Source organism: Mus musculus, chromosome 5 (assembly GCF_000001635.26).
Source record: "Mus musculus strain C57BL/6J chromosome 5, GRCm38.p6 C57BL/6J".
Lineage (NCBI taxonomy): Eukaryota > Metazoa > Chordata > Mammalia > Rodentia > Muridae > Mus > Mus musculus.
Window position 1 is genome coordinate 19,724,233 of NC_000071.6, and position 26,403 is coordinate 19,750,635.

Below are 26,403 nucleotides of genomic sequence, written 5' to 3' on the forward strand. Positions count from 1 at the left end.
AGAAGACATAAGAAATCATAAGGCTAATGCATTTTCTGTGGTATAACAATTAGTATCAATTAGCATCTGGCTTAACATCTTATTTCTTTGTGCCCTAACCTCCTTACCTGCAGCCATTTTTCCAATGACTCTCTGGAGTTCTTAACAGTTTCATGGGCAGGAGTATTACCTGGTGTCTTAGTTAGGGTTTTACTGCTGTGAACAGACACCATGACCAAGGAAAGTCTTATAAAAAACATTTAATTGGGGCTGGCTTACAGGTTCAGAGGCTCAGTCCATTATCCTCAAGGTAGGAGCATGGCAGTATCCAGGCAGGCATGGCGCAGGAGGAGCTGAGAGTTCTATGTCGTCATCCAAAGGCTGCTAGTGGAAGACTGACTTCCAAGCAACTAGGGTGAGGATCTTATAACCACACCCACAGTGACACACCCATTCCAACCAGGTCACACCTATTCCAACAAGGCCACACCTTCAGATGGTGCTACTCCCTGGTCCAAGGGTATACAAACCATCACACCTGGTATCCTTGTCTACTGGTTAAAAGGAGATCATTTGCAATGTTGGAGATGTCAAATTTAGGAAAGAAGAGGGGGTCAGTGGCAGAATACATAGAGATACCTGATGGCAAGGAACTGTGCTGCAGGGAGGGGGCCTCCATCACACCAACATACAGTGAGCACTGCTGGGATTTGCAGGATCTGTACAAATGAGCAAAGGATGAATGTTAAATGAGAAGGTTCCTTCTCTATAATACAATCCATTTTAAGTTGGACAAGAACAGAAGCATAAGTTCTTTGTAGACCTCTTAGGTCTGCTGCATCAGATGATTTATTGACTATGAGAAGGGATTATCCACTAGGCATCTCAAATGAAAAGTTTAGGTGTAGCGTAAACCCACATAATCTCCAGGACTAGGTGACATGTTTAAGCTACCCTTCCTCTTTTCCACTTAAAATGTCTCCTGATTGTGTTTAAGGTGAAGAATGACAAATGGGGCAAGTTAGCAACAGCCCAACTCCATTTGGTTCTCGGAATATCATCTGTGTACCGTGAACATTGATTGCAAAATCAGCTTTAAAGAAAATTAAAATGATCAGTTATCTCAACTCTCGGAAACTCTCAGTGGAACTGTTATTTTTAAAGCAGAATCAATATCTTACACCATTAATGCTACTAAGCAAAGACAGAGGAGAAAATCGGTGTTGTTGCAAAGATTGATTTTGTTTTCTCTTTATGTACTTTCATATTGATCAGGGAATTCACAACTGGAAATGCCAGGATTATCATTTAAATTTTATTAAATAAAGAATTGAGAAGAGAAATTTTATATAGTTCTCTCTTTTTGTTTTATTTTTACACATTCCAAGTGTCTGTCTGTCTGTCTGTCTCCCTCCCTCCCTCCCTCCCTCCCTCCCTTCCTCCCCCTCCCCTCTCTCTGTCCCACTGTCCCACCTTCGTCCCCCTGCCCCCACACCTATTCAGATACAATGTTTCTGTCATTCGTTATTGCAGTGTAGAATGAATTTATACCTTGAAACAAATAGAAAGTCAGACAGGACTGTCATATTTGTGGCAAGGCTCTGCTACTGTCTTGGGTCATTGACCAATGTTTGCCACCTATGTGTTTGCATAAACATCAGGTGTCAAATGAGGAAATCAGGAGGACAATTGGTTTTCTCAATAGCCAGTGTTTGAGACGGATGAGAAGAATATGTAAAGTTTAGAAGTTTGGGGAATAAGCTAGGAGATGATTATTAGAGTGGGGACCATTTCCAATACTGTCAGCCAGCTCCAGATGTTCTTCCAACTGGGGAGATTACAAAGGCAGAAGTGAGCATCCCAACTCACAGATGGCTTCCCCTGCTCACAGCACTTGCCGGTTAGCCATTTGGAACAAATATTTTACTGTATTAGGTCCAATCAATAAGTAATCAGTAACCATTTTGTCAAATATCTTATTAGAATAGTCCAGAATGCTCTTCCATGACCTTGCTACACATCCCTGTGTAGACTGCTCACTTCCTTAGATGACCTCTTAGCATTCACATTTGACCACAGATTAGCTTGTTAAAATGTGTTATAAACTTTCTGTTCAAGTAGTATTAGCTTCCAGACCCAATTAAATGTCTGCATATGGGAAGCAGATGAATTTTCTAGATAGCAGTTGGAATTGCCAAAGGCAATTTCTTGAGTCTTTGCTACAAGGTTACATGCAACCCATAACTAATACCAGCTGAATTCTGTCCTGTGGCACATATGTGCTTCATGCTTCATGAGAAAATATTGGGGGAGGGATTGGAGAGCTGGCTCAGCAGGCAAAGTGCTTACCTTACAAGTCTGATGGTATGAGTACTATCCCCAGAATCTACATAAAATGTTGGGATGTGCTCTGGAGAGATGGTTCAGCAGTTAAGAGCTGACAGGCTGCTCTCCCAGAGATTCCAAGCACCCACATGTCAGCTCACAACTGTCTATAACTATAGTCCCATGAGATCCCTCTTCTGATGTGCAGATGTTCATGTAGAAGTAACACCCATCTACATTCATAAATAAATAAGTAAATAAATAAATCTTTGCCAGGTAGTGTTGGCTGACAAGTTTAATTCTAGAATTCAGAAGGCAGAAGCAGACAGATCTCTGATTTTGAGACCAGCTTAGTCTATAGAGTTAGTTTCAGGACAACCAAGGCTACACAGACAAACCCTGACTTGAATAAAAAAACAAAACAAAATAAAAAGCTGGCATCTGGTAGCATATATCTGTAATATCAGCATTTCTATAGCAAGGTAAATGGTAGAGAGAGGAGAATTGCCTCAAAGCTCCTGAGATAGCATGCCATACTCAGTGAGCAGAAACAGTGAACACATAAACAATTAAATAAATGAATAAATGTAGCTGGAGAGAACTGACTCCAAAATTTGGCCTCTGACATCCATATATATGCTATGGAATACACACACACACACACACACACACACACACACACACACACACGCTCGCGCGCGCACGCACGCGTGCACACCTCATACATATATGCTATTATAATATAATATTGACTTATATAAAGTGAAATAGGAAACCACTCACTACACAATTAAGAATATGAACTTATGAGTCAATTTAAAAAAATGAAGGAAGTTGTTATTTGGTGTGAGGACAGCACAGACACAATCAATGGGATATCAAGAAAATTGTGCCTACCCAGGGAAATAACTCAGTTTTAGCAAATCTAATGGCAATTTTTGTGGTTTGATGAGTACTGGCATCTGTCATTTGGAAAATGTAGACAAAATAGAATCAGTGATTCTAATCTCAAGGTGGCTTCTGGATCTTGGGGGAAGAAAGACAGAAAACCCGACCTTTTATACAGCTTCCCAGATGTTTTCTGTACCCTTTAGGTTTATAGCACCAAAGAGACTACAATGTATTCAAAAGGGAGGTAAATTCTTAAAGGGCTGTTTGAAGCCAGATATTTACGAATGTGAATATTGACCTAAGAGATTCACATTGTATTGAATGAGAAATGGGGAACCATTTATAATTTTAGCAACAGAATTACGTAATTAACACACACTTGGGGAAAATTAGCATTGCTTTAATGTACAGTCTGAGGGAGATGGACAGAAATGCATTGGCAGAATATGAAGCCAAATGAGTTAGATCCCAAACTCATAAGGAACCATGGGAGCCAACAAGGAGTGATAATATAGCAATGTGTTTTGAAAGAATTCACAGGAAATTCCCTGCAAATAATCACAAGATGACAGAGAGATCAGAGGTAATCATACCTGTTAAGCCTGTCCAATTGGTGTTGCAATTAAAAGAAAGAGCCAAGCCTGCCTTATTGTGTCAAAATGCTGAGCCATTGCTGAGAGGAGCATCCCATGATTAGTATAGCCGAAGTATAAGTGACACCATGATTTGCAATTATTTACTAATACCCTTTTTACTCGTAAGAGGAATACTTTCATGGCTGCCTCTACACAAAAAAGGTTATGACTCAAATAACCACTTCAAAAATAAATCAAATAAATAAAACCAATACTACTTATTGTAATAATTTTTGTAACACTTTGGACATGTGGCTATATCGAAAAACAAGCAAACAAAATCCCAAAACCAACAGACCTCTTTCTACAAGGAGTTTGGCTTTCGTGTGTTAATTGTACTGTCATTGATAAAGGGTTTGTAATTTCAAACACAAAAGGAACAAATATTCGTCACAATAACACGGTAATTGGACTCTTCATTGCCAACTTCAGAGGATATTGAAAAACCTGGAAGGTCTGAGGTTCCAGAGGTGTTTAACTGAAAAGGAAGACCCATAGCAACATCCCACAGGTGATGCTCCTCACCCCAGTAGTAAGGGGAAGGAAGCGAGGGTGCTGAGTAAGCACCAGCTTCCCTTTCTCTCTGCTTCCCACCTGAAGACAGAATGTGACAGCTGATTCTTGCTCCCACTGCCATGATTTCTCTGCCACGATAGACTTCATCTTTCAAGCCATGAGTCACATAAATTATTCCTATAGTTGGTGTGTGTCGTATGTGGCCAAAGCAATGAGGAAATTAATAGTCACCATATTACTCTGTATTCAAAGTAATTATAAACCAATTAACTTAAACTGAAGTATGTTTACTGTAGGTTTACATTCTTGGTTTTTTTCCACATTCACAACAAGTACATAATTAAATGTATACAGAAAACCACTTTCTCAAATAGGTAAGGTTTTCTTTATCTGAATTCTGAATTTTCCTATCAGTGATCTTAGGAACAAGATGGAATTATTGAAGAATTGTTTTCCTCCTCCATTAATGTCTTACTGGCCTCTATGATCAAAATGCTTAACTAATATTTTTAATTCTAAATATAACTTAGAAGTAAGTACCTGGTTTTGCATTCACATTGTTCATTAGCTAAAGAGGTAATGAAGAATATGATGGACTTAAACAGTATACAACTTAAAATATTTTTGATGGGGCCAGAAGAAATACTCAGTGGTTAAGAGTGCTTGCTTGGTCCTCAGCACTAATAGCAAGTATCTCACAACAACCTATAGCTCATCAATATGCACCCAACAGACATGTTGTACACACTCACACAAGCATACAAATAAAAATAAATAGAAGTAAAAGAATGAAGAACAAAATTTTAAAGAAAAAGATCATATAATAAATTATCTAAATGGTATTTGTTGAATGAGCGAATCAATGTCCAAAAATTAAAGTTTTTTTGGTCATTTTTGTACATTATATGGGAACCTAAAATAAATGATACAATAAGCTAGTAGCAGCTATTGATAGATATTGATAGAGAGTTTAGCAAGTTTTCCAGTTTAATTATTATGTAGACATAATGCATTATTTAAACTTTATCCTCTGCATAGTTATTCTATAAAATAAATACCTACAAAAAGATAATGGACCAATATTTACCTACAATTTATCTTTTCAATTATTTTTAAAACTTTATTTTGGGTTTATTAAGGTGTATGAATGATTTTGCTCACTTGCATGTTTTTGAGCCATTTTGCCTGGGACCTGTGGAGGTCAGAAGAGGGCAGTAGATCCCGCTTGGAATTGAAATTGTAGACAGTTGTTAGGTGCTATATGGGTGGTGGGTATTTAATCCAGTTCTTCTGCAAGAGTAACCAGTGGTTTTTTGTTTTTGTTTTTAATTCTTTTTTTTTCATTGGGTATTTATTTCATTTACATTTCCAAGGCTATCCCAAAAGTCCCACACACACTCCCCCACCCACTCCCCTACCCACCCACTCCCACTTCTTGGCCCTGGCGTTCCCCTGTACTGAGGCATATAAAGATTGCACAACCAATGGGCCTCTCTTTCCACTGATGGCCGACTAGGCCATCTTGTGATTCATATGCAGCTAGAGAAACGGGCTCGGGGTGGAGGGTGGGGGGGTATTGGTTAGTTCATATTGTTGTTCCACCTATAGGATTGCAGCTCCCTTCAGGTCCTTGGATACATACTTTCTCTAGCTCCTCCATTGGGGGCCCTGTGATCCATCCAACAGCTGACTGTGAGCATCCACTTCTGTGTTTGCCAGGGCCCAGCATAGTCTCACAAGTGATGCCATTTCTGGGTCCTTTCAGCAAAATCTTGCTAGTGTATGCAATGGTGTCAGCATTTGGAAGCTGATTATGGGATGGATCCCCGGATATGGCAGTCTCTAGATGGTCCATCTTTTTGTCTCAGCTCCAAACTTTGTCTCTGTAACTCCTTCCATGGGTGTTTTGTTCCCAATTCTAAGAAGGGGCAAGGTGTCCACACTTTGGTCTTCGTTCTTCTTGAGTTTCATGCGTTTAGCAAATTGTATCTTATATCTTGGGTATTCTAAATTTCTGGGCTAATATCCACTTATCAGTGAGTACATATTGTGCGAGTTTTTTGTGACTGGGTTACCTCACTCAGGATGATGCCCTCCAGGTCCATCCATTTGGCTAGGAATTCCATAAATTCATTCTTTTTAATAGCTGAGTAGTACTCCATTGTGTAAATGTACCACATTTTCTGTATCCATTCCTCTGTTGAGGGGCATCTGGGTTCTTTCCACCTTCTGGCTATTATAAATAAGGCTGCTATAAACATAGTGGAGCATGTGTCCTTCTTACAGGTTGGAACATCTGGATATATGCCCAGGAGAGGTATTCCGGGATGCTCCAGTAGTAATATGTCCAATTTTCTGAGGAACCGCCAGACTGCTTTCCAGAGTGGTTGTACAAGCTTGCAATCCCACCAACAATGGAGGAGTGTTCCTCTTTCTCCACATCCTCACCAGCATCTGCTGTCACCTGAATTTTTGATCTTAGCCATTCTGAATGGTGTGAGGTGGAATCTCGGGGTTGTTATGATTTGCATTTTCCTGAAGATTAAGGATGTTGAACATTTTTCTCAGGTGCTTCTCGGCCATTTGATATTCCGCAGGTGAGAATTCTTTGTTTAGCTCTGTACCCCATTTTTAATGGGGTTATTGGATTTTCTGGAGTCCACCTTCTTGAGTTCTTTATATATATTGGATATTAGTCCCCTATCTGATTTAGGATAGGTAAAGGTCCTTTCCCAATCTGTTGGTGGCTTTTTTGTCTCATTGACAGTGTCTTTTACCTTGCAGAAGCTTTGCAATTTTATGACATCCCATTTGTCAATTCTCCATCTTACAGCACAAGCCATTGCTGTTCTATTCAGGAATTTTTCCCCTGTACCCATATATTCTAGGCTTACCCCTACTTTCTCCACTATAAGTTACAGTGTCTCTGGTTTTATGTGGAGTTCCTTAATCCACTTAGATTTCACCTTAGTACAAGGAGATAGGAATGGATCGATTCGCATTCTTCTACATGATAACCACCAGTTCTGCCAGCACCATTTGTTGAAAATGCTGTCTTTTTTCCACTGGATGGTTTTTGCTCCCTTATCAAAGATCAAGTGACCAGAGGTGTGTGGGTTCATTTCTGGGTCTTCAATTCTATTCCATTGGTCTACTTGTCTGTCAATATACCAGCACCATGCAGTTTTTACCACAATTGCTCTGTAGTACAGCTTTAGGTCAGGCATGGTGATTCCACCAGAGGTTCTTTTATCCTTGAGCAGGGTTTTTGCTATCCTAGGTTTTTGTTATTCCAGATGAATTTGCAGATTGCCCTTTCTAATTTGTTGAAGAATTGAGTTGGAATTTTGATGGGGATTGCATTGAATCTGTAGATTGCTTTTGGCAAGATAGCCATTTTTACAATGTTGATCCTGCCAATCCATGAGCATGGGAGATCTTTCCATCTTCTGAGATCTTCTTTAATTTCTTTCTTCAGAGACTTGAAGTTCTTACCATACAGATCTTTCACTTTCTTAGTTAGAGTCACGCCAAGGTATTTTATATTATTCGTGACTATTGAGAAGGGTGTTGTTTCCCTAATTTCTTTCTCAGCCTGTTTATCCTTTGTGTACAGAAAGGCCATTGACTTGAGTTAATTTTATATCCAGCTACTTCACCGAAGCTGTTTATCAGGCTTAGGAGTTCTCTGGTGGAATTTTTAGGGTCACTTATATATACTATTATATCATCTGCAAAAAGTGATATTTTGACTTCTTCCTTTCCAATTTGTATCCCCTTGATCTCCTTTTGTTGTCGAATTCCTATGCCTAGGACTTCAAGTACAATGTTTAATAGCTAGGGAGAAAGTGGGCAGCCTTGTCTAGTCCCTGATTTTAGTGGGATTGCTTCCAGCTTCTCAACATTTACTTTGATGTTGGCTACTGGTTTGCTATAGATTTCTTTTATCATGTTTAGGTATGGGCCTTGAATTCCTGATCCTTCCAAGACTTTTTTCATGAATGGGTGTTGGATTTTGTCAAATGCTTTCTCAACATCTAACAAGATGATCATGTGGTTTTTGTCTTTGAGTTTGTTTATATACTGGATTACGTTGATGTATTTCCGTATATTGAACCATCCCTGCATCCCTGGGATGAAACCTACTTGGTCAGGATGGATGATTGTTTTGATGTGTTCTTGGATTCGGTTAGCAAGAACTTTATTGAGGATTTTTGCATCGATATTCATAAGGGAAATTGGTCTGAAGTTCTCTATCTTTGTTGTGTCTTTTTGTGGTTTAGGTATCAGAGTAATTGTGGCTTCATAGAATGAGTTGGGTAGAGTACCTTCTGTTTCTATTTTGTGGAATAGTTTGTGAAGAACTGGGATTAGATCTTCTCTGAGGTCTGATCCATCTCGTCCTGGGCATTTTTTGGTTGGGAGACTATTAATGACTGCTTCTATTTCTTTAGGGGATATAGGACTGTTTAGATCATTAACCTGATTTTGATTTAACTTTGGTACCTGGTATCTGTCTAGAAACATGTCCATTTCATCCAGGTTTTCCAGTTTTGTTGAGTATAGCCTTTTGTAAAAGGATCTGATGGTGTTTTGCATTTCTTCAGGATCTGTTGTTATGTCTCCATTTTCATTTCTGACTTTGTTAATTAGGATGCTTTCTCTGTGCCCTCTAGTGAGTCTGGCAAAGCATTTATCTATCTTGTTGATTTTCTCAAAGAACCAGCTCCTCTTTTGGTTCTTCTTGTTTCCACTTGGTTGATTTCGCCCCTGAGTTTGAGTATTTCCTGCCTTCTACACCACTTGGGTGAATTTGCTTTCTTTGTTCTAGAGCTTTTAGGTGTGTTGTCAAGCTGCTAATGTGTGCTCTCTCTAGTTTCTTTTTGGAGGCACTCAGAGCTATGAGTTTTCCTCTTAGAAATGCTTTCATTGTGTCCCATAAGTTTGGGTATGTTGTGTCTTCATTTTCATTAAACTCCAAAAAGTCCTTAATTTCTTTCTTTATTCCTTTTGTGACCAAGGTATCATTGAGAAGAGTGTTGTTCAGTTTCCAGTTGAATGTTGGCTTTCTATCATTTATTTTGTTATTAAAGATCAGCCTTAGTCCATGGTGATCTGATAGGATGCATGGGACAATTTCAATATTTTTGTATCTGTTGAGGCTTGTTTTGTGACCAATTATGTTGTGAATTTGGGAGAAGGTACCATGAGGTGCTCAGAAGAAGGTATATCCTTTTGTTTTAGAATAAAATGTTCTGTAGATATCTGTTAGATCCATTTCTTTCATAACTTCTGTTAGTTTCACTGTGTCCTTGTTTAATTTTTGTTTCCATTGGTGAAAGTAGTGTGCCAAAGTCTCCCACTATTACTGTGTGAGGTACAATGTGTGCTTTGAGCTTTACTAACGTTTCTTTAATGAATGTGGCTGCCCTTGTATTTGGAGCATAGATATTCAGAATTGAGAATTCCTCTTGGAAGATTTCACCTTTGATGAGTATGAAGTGCCCCTCCTTGTCTTTTTTGATGACTTTGGGTTGGAAGTCGATTTTATTAGATATTAGAATGGCTACTCCAGCTTGTTTCTTCAGACCATTTGCTTGGAAAATTGTTTTCCAGCCTTTCATTCTGAGGTAGTGTCTATCTTTTTCCCTGAGATGGGTTTCCTGTAAGCAGCAAAATGTTGAGTCCCGTTTGTGTAGCCAGTCTGTTAGTCTATGTCTTTTTATTGGGGAGCTGAGTCCATTGATATTAAGAGATATTAAGAAAAAGTAATTGTTGCTTCCTATTATTTTTGTTGTTAAAGTTGGCATTCTGTTCCTGTGGCTGTCTTCTTTTAGGTTTCTTGAGGGATTACCTTCTTGCTTTTTCTAAGACATGATTTTTGTCCTTGTATTGGGTTTTTTCTGTTATTATCCTTTGAAGGGCTGGATTCGTGGGAAAATAATGTGTGTATTTGCTTCTGTCGTGGAATACTTTTGTTTCTCCATCTAAGGTAATTGAAAGTTTGGCTCGGTATAGTAGCCTGGGTTGGCATTTGTGTTCTCTTAGTGTCTGTATAACATCTGTCCAGGCTCTTCTGGCTTTCATAGTCTCTGGTGGAAAATCTGGTGTAATTCTGATAGGCTTGCTTTTATATGTTACTTGACTTTTTTCCCTTACTGCTTTTAATATTCTATCTTTATTTAGTGCATTGGTTGTTCTGATTATTATGTGTCGGGAGGAATTTCTTTTCTGGTCCAGTCTATTTGGAGTTCTGTAGGCTTCTTGTATGTTCATGGGCATCTTTTTCTTTAGGTTTGGGAATTTTTCTTCTATAATTTTGTTGAAGATATTTGCTGGCCCTTTGAGTTGAAAATCTTCATTCTCATCTTCTCCTATTATCTGTAAGTTTGGTCTTCTCATTGGGTCCTGGATTTCCTGGATGTTTTGAACTTGGATCTTTTTGCATTTTCCATTTTCTTTGATTGTTGTGCCGATGTTCTCTATGGAATCTTCTGTACCTGAGATTCTCTCTTCCATCTCTTGTATTCTGTTGCTGATGCTTGCATCTATGGTTCCAGATTTCTTTCCTAGGGTTTCTAACTCCAGCATTGCCTCACTTTGGGTTTTCTTTATTGTGTCTACTTCCCTTTTTAGGTCTTGGATTGTTTTATTCAATTCCATCACATGTTTGTCGTGTTCTCCTGCAATTCTTTAAGGGATTTTTTTGCTTCCTCTTTAAGGTCTTCTACCCGTTTAGCAGTGTTCTCCTGTATTTCTTTAAGTGAGTTATTAAAGTGTTTCCTGATGTACTCTATCATCATCATGAGATATGCTTTTAAATCTGGGTCTAGCTTTTCGGGTGTGTTGGGTTGCCCTGGACTGGGCAAGGTGGGAGTACTGGGTTCTAATGATGTTGAGTGGTCTTGGTGTCTGTTAGTAAGATTCTTAAGTTTACCTTTCACCATCTGGTAATCTCTCGAGTTAGTTGTTATAGTTGTCTCTGATTAGAGATTGTTCCTCTAGTGATTCTGTTAGCCTCTATTAGCAGACCTGGGAGACTAGCTCTCTCCTCTGAGTTTCAGTGGTCAGAGCACTCTCTGCAGGCAAGTTCTGCAGGGAAGGTACACAGATATCTGGCATTCAGACCTCCCTCCTGGCCGAAGATGAAGGCCCAAAATAGGATCTGTCCCAGAAGCTGTGTTGCTTCAGCCTGTCACAGAAGCTGTTAGTTTCTGTAGTCTACACTCTTACCTGTACAGAATACTCTTAGGTGGAGTCCTGGAACCAAGATGTCTGCTGCCGATCAATGCTTAGGCAAAGTGCTCCCGGGCCGGGCAGACACCTATCCTCTGGCTGGGAAGATGCACGGATATCTGGAGCCCGAAAAGGGGGCTGCCTCAGAAGCTCTGTGGCTCCCGCTGTAACCAGTGTTTTTAAGACACTGTACCATTTCTCCAGCACCTACAACTTATTTTAAGCTTTAGCTAATGTAGAGTCAATCACATTGTTTCTTAATAATCAGCAATAACAATTCTTGTGAATGACAATAATCTCAAGAAAGAGCATCCTGCATTTCAATCAGAATATATTAAACTCACCTGAAAACACAATTAGTAATACATCTTTTTGCTCATCAATTTTTGTGTTGATGCAGAGTTTATATTTGTCTCACCACAATTGAAAAAAAAATATCTATCCTAATCAATGACCAACAACAAATTAAAAAATATAAACATCATGCAAAATATTTTGCTTTGCTAATACTTGATTTGGACAAGATTTAAATGGTTAAAAGTTGCAATCCAAAAAAAAATATTAAAGGTCAATAATTTTTCAAAACACAATCTTAATCAAAACTACTGAAATCCTAGGACTCTCCGGAGAGATGGCTCATTAGATCCTCGTTTTGTGTGGCAAGCATCTTACGTGAGTTTAGGTCTAAAGCATCTTTGCTCCAGTGCTGAAAATGCAGGGGCAAGAAAATCCCAGGGACTTCCTGGCTACCCAGCAGTGGAAATAGCAGGATACAGATTCAGTAAGAGACCTGTCTCAAAAACAATTAATAAAATAAAATAAATAATGATTTAGGAAGGGACCTGACATCAATTTCTGTCATGTGCATGCAAATGTGAACACACCTAGAAACACGAGCATACACCCTCACAGACACACACTCACATCTATGAAAACACTTGTTTTCCTACATATTAAGTTTTCGTTTCACACACTTCCTGTTTTGTATCCATGCTTCCAAGCTCTTTTCTTTTTTTAACAATTCCATGATTAAAACACAATTTCCTCAAGTTTCTATCCTGTGACTCAGATGATGGTCATCGCTGCACATCCTAGAGTGAAGCTGGGGGACTCAGGTTAGTCATTCCTAACTGTGGATGAACCATCACGGAGCAAATGAACAAAACCACATAGAAGTACAAGTCATATTAGAATAACTTTATAGTTCTTTAGTAGCTAGAAAACAATATATACAAATATAAAGGAGATAGATATTTTCAAAATAAATAAATAAAACATCTAATTATCACCTGTAGGACAAATGAGAATAAGCCAAATATTGAAGGTATGGGTTAAGTGTCTCAATGGCCTGACCTTGAAAATTTTGGGGTTTTTTGGGTCACATTTCTATCCTAGTTACATATTACAATAGTTATGCTATCATTGATGTTTTGTTTCAATCTATATTTCTGTCAAAGGAGCATGATTTCTTACATTTTTAGTTTCTTTCTAAAAAGGTCTAGGAAAGTTTGTTGGAATACTGGCCTTGGCAGAAAATATGTGCACTTCTTAGATAAATAAAGTTTGAGGAAATATCCAAAAGTCATTAGGGAACAAGACTAGTTTCAATTCACCCTAACAACTTAACAAATATTTCTATTTTTGAGATTTGTAAAATGATAGGTGATCTTAAAAGAGGCTGATTTTATCACATGCTGCCAACTGATCCTGAAACCAATTCAGTAATTCATGTGCATTGGTAAAACACTTCCAAAGTGTTATAACTACGAAATAGCCAACAGCTTTTCAATGATATAAATCCTGTTTTGATAAAAATAAATCTCGTGAATTTTTATCGTAGCTAATATGTTTCTCAGGTCAGCCTATGGAAGTACACCACAATGGCAGAGCTTGAAAGAGCCATATCTATTGATTATGTAAATGCATATGCATATCTTCATCTGGTACAACATTAAATCAGAAATAGCATCTATTCTCAAGTAAAATATGCAAAAGATAGCACATTAGTATGAGCACAGTTCTTCTGTTTCTTTTGTTCCACTCTCAAGAGTTCAATTAACCTGTACAAAATGATGTGTGGAAGGGTCTTGCTTGGGCATATCAATCATAGGAATCAATAAATATCTACTTAGCTACATTACATGAAGAACACTGTGCCAAGTAATGGGATGCTGGCAGACTGAAGAATGGGAGAAATACCAGGCAGGGCTCTTACACATAGTATTTGTTCACAATGTGAATGTAATATCCTTATTAAAGAAGATAATCTTTCATGAAATCAAACAGATTTATTAGGTGTAGTCTGATTTCATTTACTAAATCCACTTCAAAATCATTTAATAAACATGATTCCGAATAGCATTTTTACTTGTAAAACTTATATTCTACTCTAGATTATTTCAACTGCCAAATATGTGATTTCCAATGGTGATTATAAAATATAATTTATCTCCTGAAGTATTACAACCAATAAGATATGAATGATATATTTTCACCCAGTTGGATTTTTAGAATTCTACTCTAGTTCATTAATATAGGAGGCAAGAATACACTTTTTGGTATGGTGGAATTGTAAATAACTATTACTAGACGTTTTAACATTAAAAAATGCATACCTACCTACCTACCTACCTACCTACCTACCTACCTGCTTACATACTTAGATACAGAAAGGCAAGCCAAGCATCTTGTAGTATGAATAACATACTTATTTTATAAGATAGACAAATGAAACTTTCAAATGAGCATCTCATTTCCTCGGTTTTCCAGGAAATGAATGTTGTTTATAATCATAATAATAGAAATGGAAGAAATTCATAAAACCATCAGTCCTACGATAAATGTCTATGCTCAACAAAACTGGAAAGTCTAGATGAAATGGATGGTTTTCTAGACAGATGCCACATACCAAAGGTATGTCAAGAGCAGGTAAACTATCTAAATAGGCCCATGTAAGACAAGAAAAAAGAAAAAGTCATTAAAAACCTCCCAACCAAAAAAAAAAAAAAAAAAAAAAAAAAAAAAAAAGCCCAGGGCCAGATGGATTTAGTGCAGAATTCTACCAGACCTTCAAAGAAGACCTGATATCAATTTTCCTCAAATTATTCCATAAAATAGAAACAGAAGGAATACTACCTAACTCGTTATATAAAGCCATGATTACTCTACACTTATTAGATACCTAAGCCACACAAGGACTCAACCAAAAATGAGAACTTCAGAGCAATCTCATTTATGAATATAGATGCAAAAATACTCAATAAAATTCTTGCAAACTGAATCCAAGAACACATCAAAACCATCATTCGCCACAATCAAGTAGGCTTCATCCCAGGGATGCAAGGTTGGTTTAATATATGAAAATCCATTAATGTAATCCACTATATAAACAAACTCAAAGAAAAAAATCACATCATCATCTCTTTAGATGCTGAAAAAGCATTTGACAAAATACAACTCCCCTTCACGTTAAAAGTATTGGATAGATCAGGAATTCAAGGCCCATACCTAAACATAATAAAAGCAATTTACTGCAAACCAACAGCCAATATAAAATTAAATGGAGACATGCTTGAAGCAATTCCACTGAAATTGAGGACAAAACAAGGATGCCCACTCTCCCCATACCATTCAATATAGTATTTGAAGTGTTAGCTAGAACAGTAAGACAACAAAAAGAGATCAAGGGGATACAAATTGTAAAGAAGAAATAAAGATATCCCTGTTTGCAGATGATATGATAGTATACATAAGTGACTCCAAAAATTCTACCAGAGAACTTCTCAAGCTGATGAACAACTTCAGCAAAGTGGCTGGATATAAAATTAACTCAAATAAATCAGTAGTTTTCCTTTATACAAAGGATAAACAGGCTGAGAAAGAAATTAGGGAAACAATTCCCTTCACAATAGCCATGAATAGTCTAAAATATCTTGGGGTAATTCTAACCAAACAAGTTAAAGACCTATATGATGGTAACTTCAAGTCTATAATCAATACTTGAAATTTCAATTTATAACCACTTCTAATGTACAAGAAAAGCAATTATCTCCCTGAAAGGCAAATTGAGGTTATAATAACTACAATTTTAACACATGTTAAAGCATTCAAATTTTCCCTTGTCAAAACTGGGAGCTTTTGAAATAAACCATTACCCAATCATATAATTCAAATGCTTATTTTTATAGTAAACATCTCTTAGGCTTTATAATTATTTGCATCTTTGAAATAAACCAACAAGAGAATATCTGCATAGCTAGATTTAAATCTAAAATCCATTTTTTAATATGCAAGAAGTTCTTATATTGGTTGATATACTCATAACATTATGTAGGAAGAAAGAAACAAACTATCATTTACTTGCCTAAAAACTGAATTTTGCATTCCAAAGCCAGGGCTTGATTCAAGGTGTCATAGTATTTAAAAGATGCTAACTAACAATTAGGCTAAACAGCTTTCTTAATAATAAGACAATTTCAAATATTTTAATAGTAATCCTTAAATTATATACTTATGGGTTTTCAGACAACTTTGATTAAATTAATTGGAAATCCTGGGATTTACTCATCTTTAAGATATTAGTAGGCAATAAAAGGCTGAGTCATGATAAACCCTGTTGGTGGGGGTGGATGTTAAGTTGTGAAAATTGTTGAAAATATGCAGAGCATCAGGGGAGTACAGAAACTGGAGCAGCTTTGTGCTGCTCTCAGGTTGGTCATGAAGGGTCTGAAGAGTAGTAAATCTTACATGGGAATTTTGAGAATGAAAGTTTTATCAAGTAAGGAATGAGTCGACATCATCATAAGATGAGCAAACCATGCACAAAGGCAGTGAGGTCTGTAAGGAACGTGGCATGATCTGAGGAGCACACATGATTTTAGGGCCACACATACTCTGAAGTTCACACATGATCTGGGGATTACATGTGGTCTGAAGATCATATGTGCTCTGAGAAACACATTAGTTCTGAAGTCTGGCAAGGCAGCGGGGGTGAGGGTGGGGTGGCTCAGAGCAGGGAAGTTACAGAAAATGAGCCCAAACAATCTAACGGTGTTCCTTGTGGCATTGTCTTCCCATTGATGTCCTTGTACCTGGTATTTCGCAGGCTAGTGATGAAGAATGTGGCCTGGTGTCTAAGGAATTGATGGAAACACATGACACCTTTTCGCAAAGTGGCAGTTTTAGCTGATGATTAGATTTTCTGACTAAAATGATTCTGATTAAAATTAAATTTTCTGGTTGAAAATGACTTTAATATGTGGGGAAGAATTCAGATGCTCTATGTATTTTAAGTAATATTGTTTATTATCATCATCATTATTCTCTAATATATTACATCCCATGCCCAGTTACCCCTCCCTCCTCTCTTCCCAGTACCCCATCTTACTTTTCCTCCAGATCCCCTCCTCTTTTTTTTCCCTCTTCAGAAGAGTCAGGACTCTAGGAATATCAACCGAACATGGCAACATTGCAAGCTGATTAGCTTGCAATAAGACTAGAAACCTACCCTCATACTGAGGCTGAAGGAAGTAACCAAGTAGGAGTAAAAGCAACCCCAAAGCATGTACAAGAGTCAGAGACCACCTGTACTCCCACTGTTAGGGGTCCTACAAAAAGACCAAGCTTCACAAGTGTAACATATATGTAAATGAGTGAGACACATGCAGGATCCCTGATTGTCATTTCAATCCCTGAGCCCTAATTAGTTGGTTCTGTGGGGTTTCTTGTGGTGTCCTTGACTCCTCTGACTCCTACAATCCCTCTTCACCCTTCGCTGCAGGATTCGCCAAGCTCTACCTAATGTTTGGGTGTGGGTCTCTGTATCTGCTCCCATCAGTTGCTGATGATGATCATACTGGATGAGTATAGCAAAGAATCAATAGGAATCACTTCATTAGGAATCATTAGGAATGACTTTTTCTTTTCAGTCCTATTTGGTTCTATCCTTGATCTCCAGAGTATTCAGGCTCTGGTTCATAGCCTTCCACATAGAGTCAGAGGTTGGATTCCTCTCATGACATCTCAAGTTAGACCAGTCATTGGTTGACCACTCACTCAATTTTGGAACCACCTTTACCCCAAGCACAACTTGTAGGCAGAACAAATTGTAGATCCAAGTTCGAGGGACCAGATTGCAATCCCAATCCTTTCACTGGAAGATTTTTCTAGTTGCAGTAGATTGCCTGTTCAGGCTCCATAACTCCATTTTGGGGAGACTTAGCTTCTGACTATTATGGATAAAGCAGCTATGAACATAGTTGGACAAGTGTCCTTATGGTATGATAGAGCATCTTAGATCTAAATGACCAGGAGTGGTATAGATGGGTCTTGAGGTAGATCAATTCCCAGTTTTCTGAAGAACCACTATATTGATTTCCAAACTGGTTATACAAGTGTGGGCTGCCACTAGCAATGGAGGAGTGTTCCCCTTGCTCAACATCCTCACCAGCCTGTGCTATCACCTGAGATTTCATCTTAAACATTCTGATGGATATAAGACGGACTCTTGCAGTCATTTTGATTTGCATTTCTCTAATCGTTAAAGATGTTGAACATTACTTTATGTGTTTCTTGGCCATTCAAGATTCTTCTATTTAGCTCTGTACTCCAATTTTAATTGTATTATTTGGTTTGTTGGTGTTTAGTTTCTTGAGTTCTTTATTTATTTTGAATAGTAAGCCTCTGTTGGATGAAGGGTTGGTGAACATCTTTTCCCATTCTGTAGGCCGCTGTTTTGTCCTATTGACAGTGTCCTTTGCCTTACAGAAGTTCTTCAATTTGTCTTTGTAGAAAGGAGAGCTACTAATTTTTTTTTCAGTTTTTGTTTTGTTTTGTTTTTTAATTAATTTCTTATTCAGTCACTTTCCTGAGGGTATTTATTAGCTGTAGGAGTTTGCTGGTAGAATTTGGAGGTCATTTATGTATACTGTCTGCAAATAATTATATTTTGACTTATTATATTTTTCCAATTTGTATCCACTTCATTTCCTTTAGTTGTCTTATTTCTCTATCTAAACTTCAAGTACAATATTGAATAAATATGGAGAAAGTGGACATCCTTGTCTTGTTCCTGGTTTTAGTGGAATTATTTTTCAACTAAATGCTTAGAGGAAAATCTGACTTAGAAGAAAATCCAGGTAGCTTGGTATGAAAGAGTGTAAGTAGAACTCACTATTAAGAATCTGGGGTGGATTGCATACACTAGCAAGATTTTATTGAAAGGACCCAGATGTAGCTGTCTCTTGTGAGACTATGCCGGGGCCTAGCAAACACAGAAGTGGATGCTCATAGTCAGCTAATGGATGGATCACAGGGCTCCCAATGGAGGAGCTAGAGAAAGTACCCAAGGAGCTAAAGGGATCTGCAACCCTATAGGTGGAACAACATTATGAACTAACCAGTACCCCGGAGCTCTTGACTGCATATGTATCAAAAGATGGCCTAGTCGGCCATCACTGGAAAGAGAGGCCCATTGGACACACAAACTTTATATGCCCCAGTACAGGGGAACGCCAGGGCCAAAAAGGGGGAGTGGGTGGGTAGGTGAGTGGGGGTGGGTGGGTATGGGGGACTTTTGGTATAGCATTGGAAATGTAAATGAGCTAAATACCTAATAAAAATGGAAAAAAAAAGAAAATAAAGGCACAGGGATAAGGAACTTCTTATTGGAAATTTACAGACTGTTGAAATAAATGTTCTCTAACATCTCTTTGAATTAAAAAAAAAAAAAAGAATCTGGGGTGGGAGTGCTGCCACTGAGCCAATGAAGGCTTCAGAGAATTAAAACTTGTCCCAAAAGTGAAAACATTATGTTTAGGCCTCAGATTGGAGGACATTGTAGTAAATGAAATAGGGGAGAAAGGTGACCAGACACATTAAGATACCTTTTAAAAGGACATCCAGATGTGGTGATTAATAAATGCCTTTGATCCCAGCACTTGGGACAGAGAAGCAGGTAGATCTTTGTTTGAAGCCAGCCTGGTTTACAGAGAACCAGACAGGGTTACGTAGTACGATCCTTTCTCAAAATAATAATAATAATAATAATAATAATAATAATAATAATAATAATAATAATAATAATATAATGCAATAGGTGTGGGAAAGAAATGCAGGAGTAAAGGCAGAGACAGTATACTTCTGTTCAAAGGTGAAACTGCACATCTAGTAAGGCCTAGGCTCCCAGAGGTTTGTAACCAGGTGTTTTTACTGTGTGTCACTTAGTGGTTAGCATGTGCTGCATGACTAAGAGTGAAGAGCCATGAATCAAGACAGATCAGTTCTGATTGCTTTACAGGAACTTGAGCGATTTACAACTTTTATACTTAGAGCAAAACAACAAATATTAGGAATTTTGATTTCTCTTGTTTTGTTTAGGGAAAAAAAGTCTAACGCCTATGAAAAAGTATATAATTAGCTAGTTTTATTTGAATTAATGAGTCTTGGTCATGCACATTCTCAAACGTGACTTTAAAACAGAAGACAATGTACTGGAAGTATCTCTCCTGTAAAATTAAAAAAGTTGTCTCTACTAAAATTCTAATGGGAGAAATGCTGCTAATAATAAGCCATTCTCTTGGAGTATTCAAAGGGAAAATTGGATAATTTGTCCCCACTAAATGTTGCCAGCAGCTATTCTAAAAAATATTCCACATCCATAATCTTCCTAAAATGAATTTTTAATCAAAACATGAAAAGCATGTACTGAAAACAATCAGTTACTGAGAAGACAAGGGAGAGCACAGACACCATGCACAACTCTACCTGCAGCCATTCCCTGGTCCTGAGACGGGGCAAGCCAACCTAAGTGTGGTAAAGTCCATCAGAATTAGCAACACATCCCTGAGCCATGTGTTTTTCTCCAGCAAATATTCTGCATCTTTAAATTTCTGCATAATCTGTTCCGACAGTTGTGAAAGTATAACCTCATATGAGAATCCCAAGAGGCAGCCTTGGTAAAACCTTACTCTGCGTTCTGATTTTTATATACTTAACCATTAAAAATAATCAGGTCAACAACCATGAATAAATTTAACGTTACTCAAATAACGTTCTATTAAAACGATGCATTGTATATTACAGTACCTTAGTGTTTGTAAGATGCATCTGAAAAACACCATTCAGTCTTCAAACCACCCTTTGGTACAAGCAGGAAGCCCTTCCTTTCATTTAGAAATTGATAACCCAAGGCTCAGAGTGGTCAAATAGTCCATGCCCATTTAACTCTATATTAGCCAAGTAATGCTCATTTCTTATATTTCAACCTGCCCAAGTAATATTGGAGAATAGGGGGATAGCTGCTAATAAAACATATATATTCATGAATTCATTCATTCTGGAATCTAATAACTGCTTCGTCTGCAGTGGCTGTGCCCTGGGTTCTGCTCTCTCCATGGCAGGGAATGAGAGATAAGACAGACACGCCCCCTCCCTCCAGGAGATGGGCTTGTGGGCACACTTCCATCCCCAGGCATAATTAGGGCAAGTACATTTGAACAACTGGAGCTGCATTTATAGCACTTTCCTTGTATCTTTACCTACCTGTTGGTTACGCCTTACGAGGTTTTGCTCCACTGTATGTAGCTTGCTGCCGCTGAGCCTCCGTATTACTATTTTCCATTCTAAAAATTTGCCAGTACACAAATTTTTGGAATGATGAAGAGCTCTCCAGCAATTTTGCAGCATACCTTTCCCCTCTGATTAATAGTCAGTATTCCTGAGCTGACAGAAAATTCAAATGTTGCATTTGAAGAGAGCAGCTGTACTTTTTGGCACAGAGACACCAAATGTATTCCAGATATAGCTACATCACCATAGATATCCTAGTAAGGGAGGGTGCAAAAACTTTTTGGGAAAAAAAAAAACAACTTAAAAAAATCTATTCATGGTATTTATCCATTTGTCTCCTTTTGGACATTTTTTTTTCCTTCTTGAAAGTTTACCATCAGTGTGCATTAGTGGAAATAAATGATCTACTGAAGCTCCAAAAAAAAATAAAGGGGAGAAAATAAGGGAAGGCATATTTTGTGAGTAATAAAAAGCATAGCAGCTGACGTGAGGCAGTCAGCTCTTGGTGCAGCATCTGCAACCTGGCTTATAGAAGCAGCAGGATTTTTTTTTTTTCCTGTGGGACTTGTGCTATGTAGGGGAACATTTTAGCTAATATGCTGGACTTTGAAAACTAAAACAAATCTGACATTTTTTTTTCTTTCCCTAACATATGGTAGATTGATCTGTACCAACATGACTTCGAATTCTATTTTAGATGAACAGTTTTCACATTGCTTAAAATATGTAACTGGAAGCGTAATAGGAAAGTCTGGTTTGGAGGATGGAGTGGCGAATTCAGAGACAATGTGATCTGGAGAAGCCTTACATAAAACGAGGTTTGGCATAGACATTGAAAGGTGAAGATTTGAATATCAAGAGAAACGGGGACAAGGGGCAATGCTTGCATAGCATGCTTGAGGTCTTGGGGTCAATCCCCGAGCTGACCAAATGAAGACATTCAATGGGAGGAACAGAATCAAGTACATTTATATTTTTTTAAAGTAAGAATATAAAAAAAATGCCTGTCTCTCTCTCTCTTTCTCTCTCTCTCTCTCTCTCTCTCTCTCTCTCTCTGTGTGTGTGTGTGTGTGTGTGTGTATGTGTGTGTGTATGTGTTTGTGTGTGTGTGTGTGTATGTGTGTGTGTGTGTGTGTGTGTGTGTGTGTGTGTGTGTGTGTGTGTGTGTGTAGCAGATCAGGAAACTCTTTACAGCCAGTAAGGCTAAAGGAAAATGTTTCCCAGGAATAAAAGAATAGTTCAAATGGTTAGAAAGCATTTGTTTATGGGGAAGATTGAAAATCGGAAGGCTCCACATGCTTTGGCATAAGAGACAACCTATCTGTGGGCAGCCTCATGGGTAGAAAAAGACAAAAGTCAAGGATTTTTCCTGAAAAAAACAAAAAACAAAAAACAAAACAAAACAAATAAAACCACCAGACATCAGAGAAAAGTGGAGAGAAGGAGGGTTCCAACTATCTTGCATAGGCAGACAGAGGACAGAGTTGTTGTCTTAGCTGATTGGGCAGCTGGAAAGAAAGCTGTAGCTCAAGAAAGGCTCCCTGTTTCTATGCAACACATTGCATCTCTGTATAAAATAACCTTCCTGCCATATACTGTCTAAAGACATTCCTCCCTCTAGATTTCTGCGTCACTCGAGGACTAAACTAGGCAAAACAAGTAAAGCTGTTCACGGTCTCAAAGAAACACCACCGGCTCTGCAGTAAGGCTCACAGCAATGCCCCCAAAACCTGCTTCTCTTGTAACACATTCTCCGGGATTCTTCTGACCAGGACTTTTCCATGTGATATGGCTTATTACCTATTACAATGCCACAACATGCCTCGGGTCCAGCTGCACTGAGACTCCCGGTCCTGTTTGATTTTAGCCAATTAGATCTGTGGCTTATACCAATGAGCTGTTCTGGGTCATTTTGAAGACTTGGCTTCATAAATTCACTGCTGCGGCTTTTTATCTCCTTCAAGATACCATTAATTCAGAAGCCCAAAGCTGGCGCCTTGATTCCTTTCTGATTAACCCTATCAGAAAGAGAGCTGCGGCATTCACTCAGCCGGTAATAACAATTCCCCCCCTGCCATCTAAGAGCAAATGTAGCCTGAGACACAATAGAAAACGTTAATCCCAGAACCTCTGCATGGTGGTGTCAAAGAAACCCTTCTTGGGCTTTTCAAAGTATTTTTGTTTAACCAACAAAGGAAAAAGTGCAATAATTTATAGCTGTACATTTTAACCCACAAACAGGTTCTGATTTTTACATTATTTTCAATGCTAGCCCTGAAAGGGTCTTGATAATAATAATTCCTGGGATTCTAAACCCTGTTCACATCACCATCAATTCTGAGTGTTTCAGTTCAAGAAACAGGTAAATATAGTTGAATAGTGCTTGTGTATGTATACACATGCCTAGCGCAGTCCCCCCTGCCCCCGACCCCGTGACTTTGTCTTTGTCACTAGTGCTCAGTATTGTGCTATTGTGAATTCTACAGCATTTCATAAGCTGGTGTTAATTATAAGGGTCATGCCCCTACCCAGCACAGCACCTACAAACTCCAACACTGCCATGACAAGCCAGTGAGAGACCTGCAGGTCATACACTGTCAGAGGTACTATACTTTTCTCCAGAGAGTGGCAAGCATACATTTTATCTAAAAGAAAAATATATAATCCTTATTCTTAATCTCCAATTGCATGTCAAACTAAGGATCACTTTAATGTGCTTTAACAAAATGTCTTTGCAACTTTATCATGAGGCTTTTCTTGCAGAAAGTCTTATCTACCCACAAATGTAACCACTGACTGTAGTCACCAAAGATTCCATGTGAATCCGTCCTATCTCCTCCATTCTTCCCTGGAAAGAATTTATCCACAGTTCAAAGACAAACTCAAATTATAACCCCTCCAAAGAAGCTGTACATGTCTTGTATGCATAGAGAGCATAATGAATGATGTAGGTTTGTGAATGAGTGGACTCCAGTCACTGGGTTCCTCTCTTCCTTGTCGGTTCCAGAAATGCTTATAATTGTTTAAATTAGGATTTATAATGTTATAGTTATTTTATTTCGTTGTGTCTTTCCTCTTTATAACCCAGGCACTAAAATGTAATTTGAGTAAACACAAAGAAGAGCCCTGCTCATCAATATATCTCCATAGATGTACATTTACACACACACACACACACACACAAGCAATTATGTATATAAAAAGAGATCACAAGCTATCCATGAATATGTCAGTGGTATCTATAGACCATCAAATTTTGCATTAAAACTTTTACGGTCAATTCAGTTTGTTTTAGTACTAATAATTCAGTGTAGACATCATTACATTTCACTCTTGTCAAGTTCCTGTCCTTGTTTACAATCGATGGTATTTATCTTTCCTTCATGCCTATAGGACAAGTGTTTTCTGATCCTAATATAAATCACAAAGGGAAAACTGTGAAAATCTAACTGAAAAAGTGTGTATCACCCACATGCACACCATGAGTGGAAGGTACATTGATTTTATATTCTGAAACTCACTCTGAATCTTGATGTTAGCCTTAGTAGGGTGACTACAGCTGTGTCTTCTAGGTTTCCTTTCTAGAAAGAGACAACCTTTCTGGTTGATATGATTTAATATCCTTATTGGAAGCTACTTGGGGATTATGTAAATACCTTTTAAAAATATTCTTCCCTAATTTCAGCGTCTGTCAGATATTTTCTGCAACTAATACAGCCTTAGACTTTTTTCAAGAGCTAATTTCCTTTTTCTATTTTTTTTTCTATTTTTTAACCTGAATTAAATGAAAAGGAATAACTTTCTTGTCTTCATTTTTAAAATTCAGTTACCTGTTTTTATCATCATGTGCTAGTCAATATCTGGTTCATGGTACTTCAAAATTATTCAATATATTATCATTAAATTGTTGCAGAATTAGCCATGCAGAGTCTATCAAGTTCACTTCTGTGTCTTTCCAACATGTCTATTCTTTTGATATTTTTTGTGGAAGTCAAGCTGTCATACCAGCATTATAGATATGGCTACTGAATTGGGTCTTAATGTCAAAAGACACATCTTACTTTCCTTGTCTCCTTTTTTTTTACAAATATGTTTGTATTACTATTTTATGCTTACCTCTATTTTTCCTCATTGTTATTAATTCCATGAGAATTTCACACATGTTCTCTACATTCATTTCTGCCTGCAACATCTCCAAAGTCATCCCCTGTTCACTCGTCACCCAAATCTGTGACCTCTCCCACTCTGTTGTGTGTTTTCTAGTTTTTGTTATTTCACATCAAGTTCAGTTTCTGCTTCCCCTACACTGTTGAGTGTGTAGCCTTCACTGGGGAGCATGGTTCAACCCATCAGTAGAAGTGGTTAACTCTCCCTCTCCATGTGCTCATGAACTACCAATCTGCTTAGGATGTTTCCCAGGAGCAAGCATTCCACAGATAGTTATTGGTGAGCATTTTCCTATTTTACAAGTACTATAACTTTATTTTAACAGTTTGAGAAACTCATTTTGCTGATCTTTTAGGTTTGGTTTGTTGACATTTTTCTCACCTATTTTGTTGAATGCTTAACTCAGTTGGCTTCTGTTTATTACATTGAATACCTAATATTTGTATAATTTAAATATTTGGTATTTTGTAAAGCTGAAGGCTGATTCAGATGAGAGAACCTACAGGGAAGATTTGCTATGTATTCATTTGAGGAAATGGTGTATAAAATAATTACCTCTAGAAGAGACAGCTTTTAATATAACCAGAAAGTTCAGCACAGCAGGATATCTCCTTTAACTTGGACATAGTTGCTGCAGTAATGAGCATGTCAGGACATTAGAGTATGTTTCGGTGACATATAGGGTCAGACCTAAGAGCGTTCAAAAGAAACTCAATGCTAATGGCCTCCGTCCTACAAACCATGCTGCTCACAAAGAGCCAATGACCTTTGACTCCTTATGTTTATTTGTTGCTTAAATTTTTATATACATGTTTCTTGGCAAAGGACAAAGAAAGATAACTATCCAGTTGTGAATCTTACAAATATTTTGCTTCCTGTTTTAATTTCTATGTCAACTTCTCATCCCAATGTTTATGTGTGTGTATATGTGTGTATACATATATGTGTATATATGTGTGTGTGTGTGTGTGTATACACACACACACACACACACACATATATATACTTATATTTGTATTATGCTGGAAGTCTTTAAAAGTCATTACAAATAAAGTAATTCTATCCCTAGTTTAATATTGTATTTAGA

At 37.8% G+C, this 26,403-nt stretch overlaps 1 protein-coding gene and 1 long non-coding RNA gene across 10 annotated transcripts in view; one reads left to right on the forward strand and one right to left on the reverse strand.

Moving 5' to 3' along the window:
• The window catches only part of Gm52766, a 111,645-nt gene extending 90,344 nt beyond the window's left edge, over positions 1 to 21,301 (reverse strand). The window contains exons 1-2 of the long non-coding RNA XR_003955726.1: positions 21,123 to 21,301; positions 619 to 698 (exon numbers count right to left, since the gene is read on the reverse strand). This is a non-coding gene — a long non-coding RNA (predicted gene, 52766). The remainder of the gene's footprint in view (positions 1 to 618; positions 699 to 21,122) is intronic.
• Positions 1 to 26,403, forward strand: part of Magi2 (membrane associated guanylate kinase, WW and PDZ domain containing 2) — a 1,485,406-nt gene that overhangs the window by 504,846 nt on the left and 954,157 nt on the right. The gene's annotated exons all lie outside the window — the stretch shown is intronic.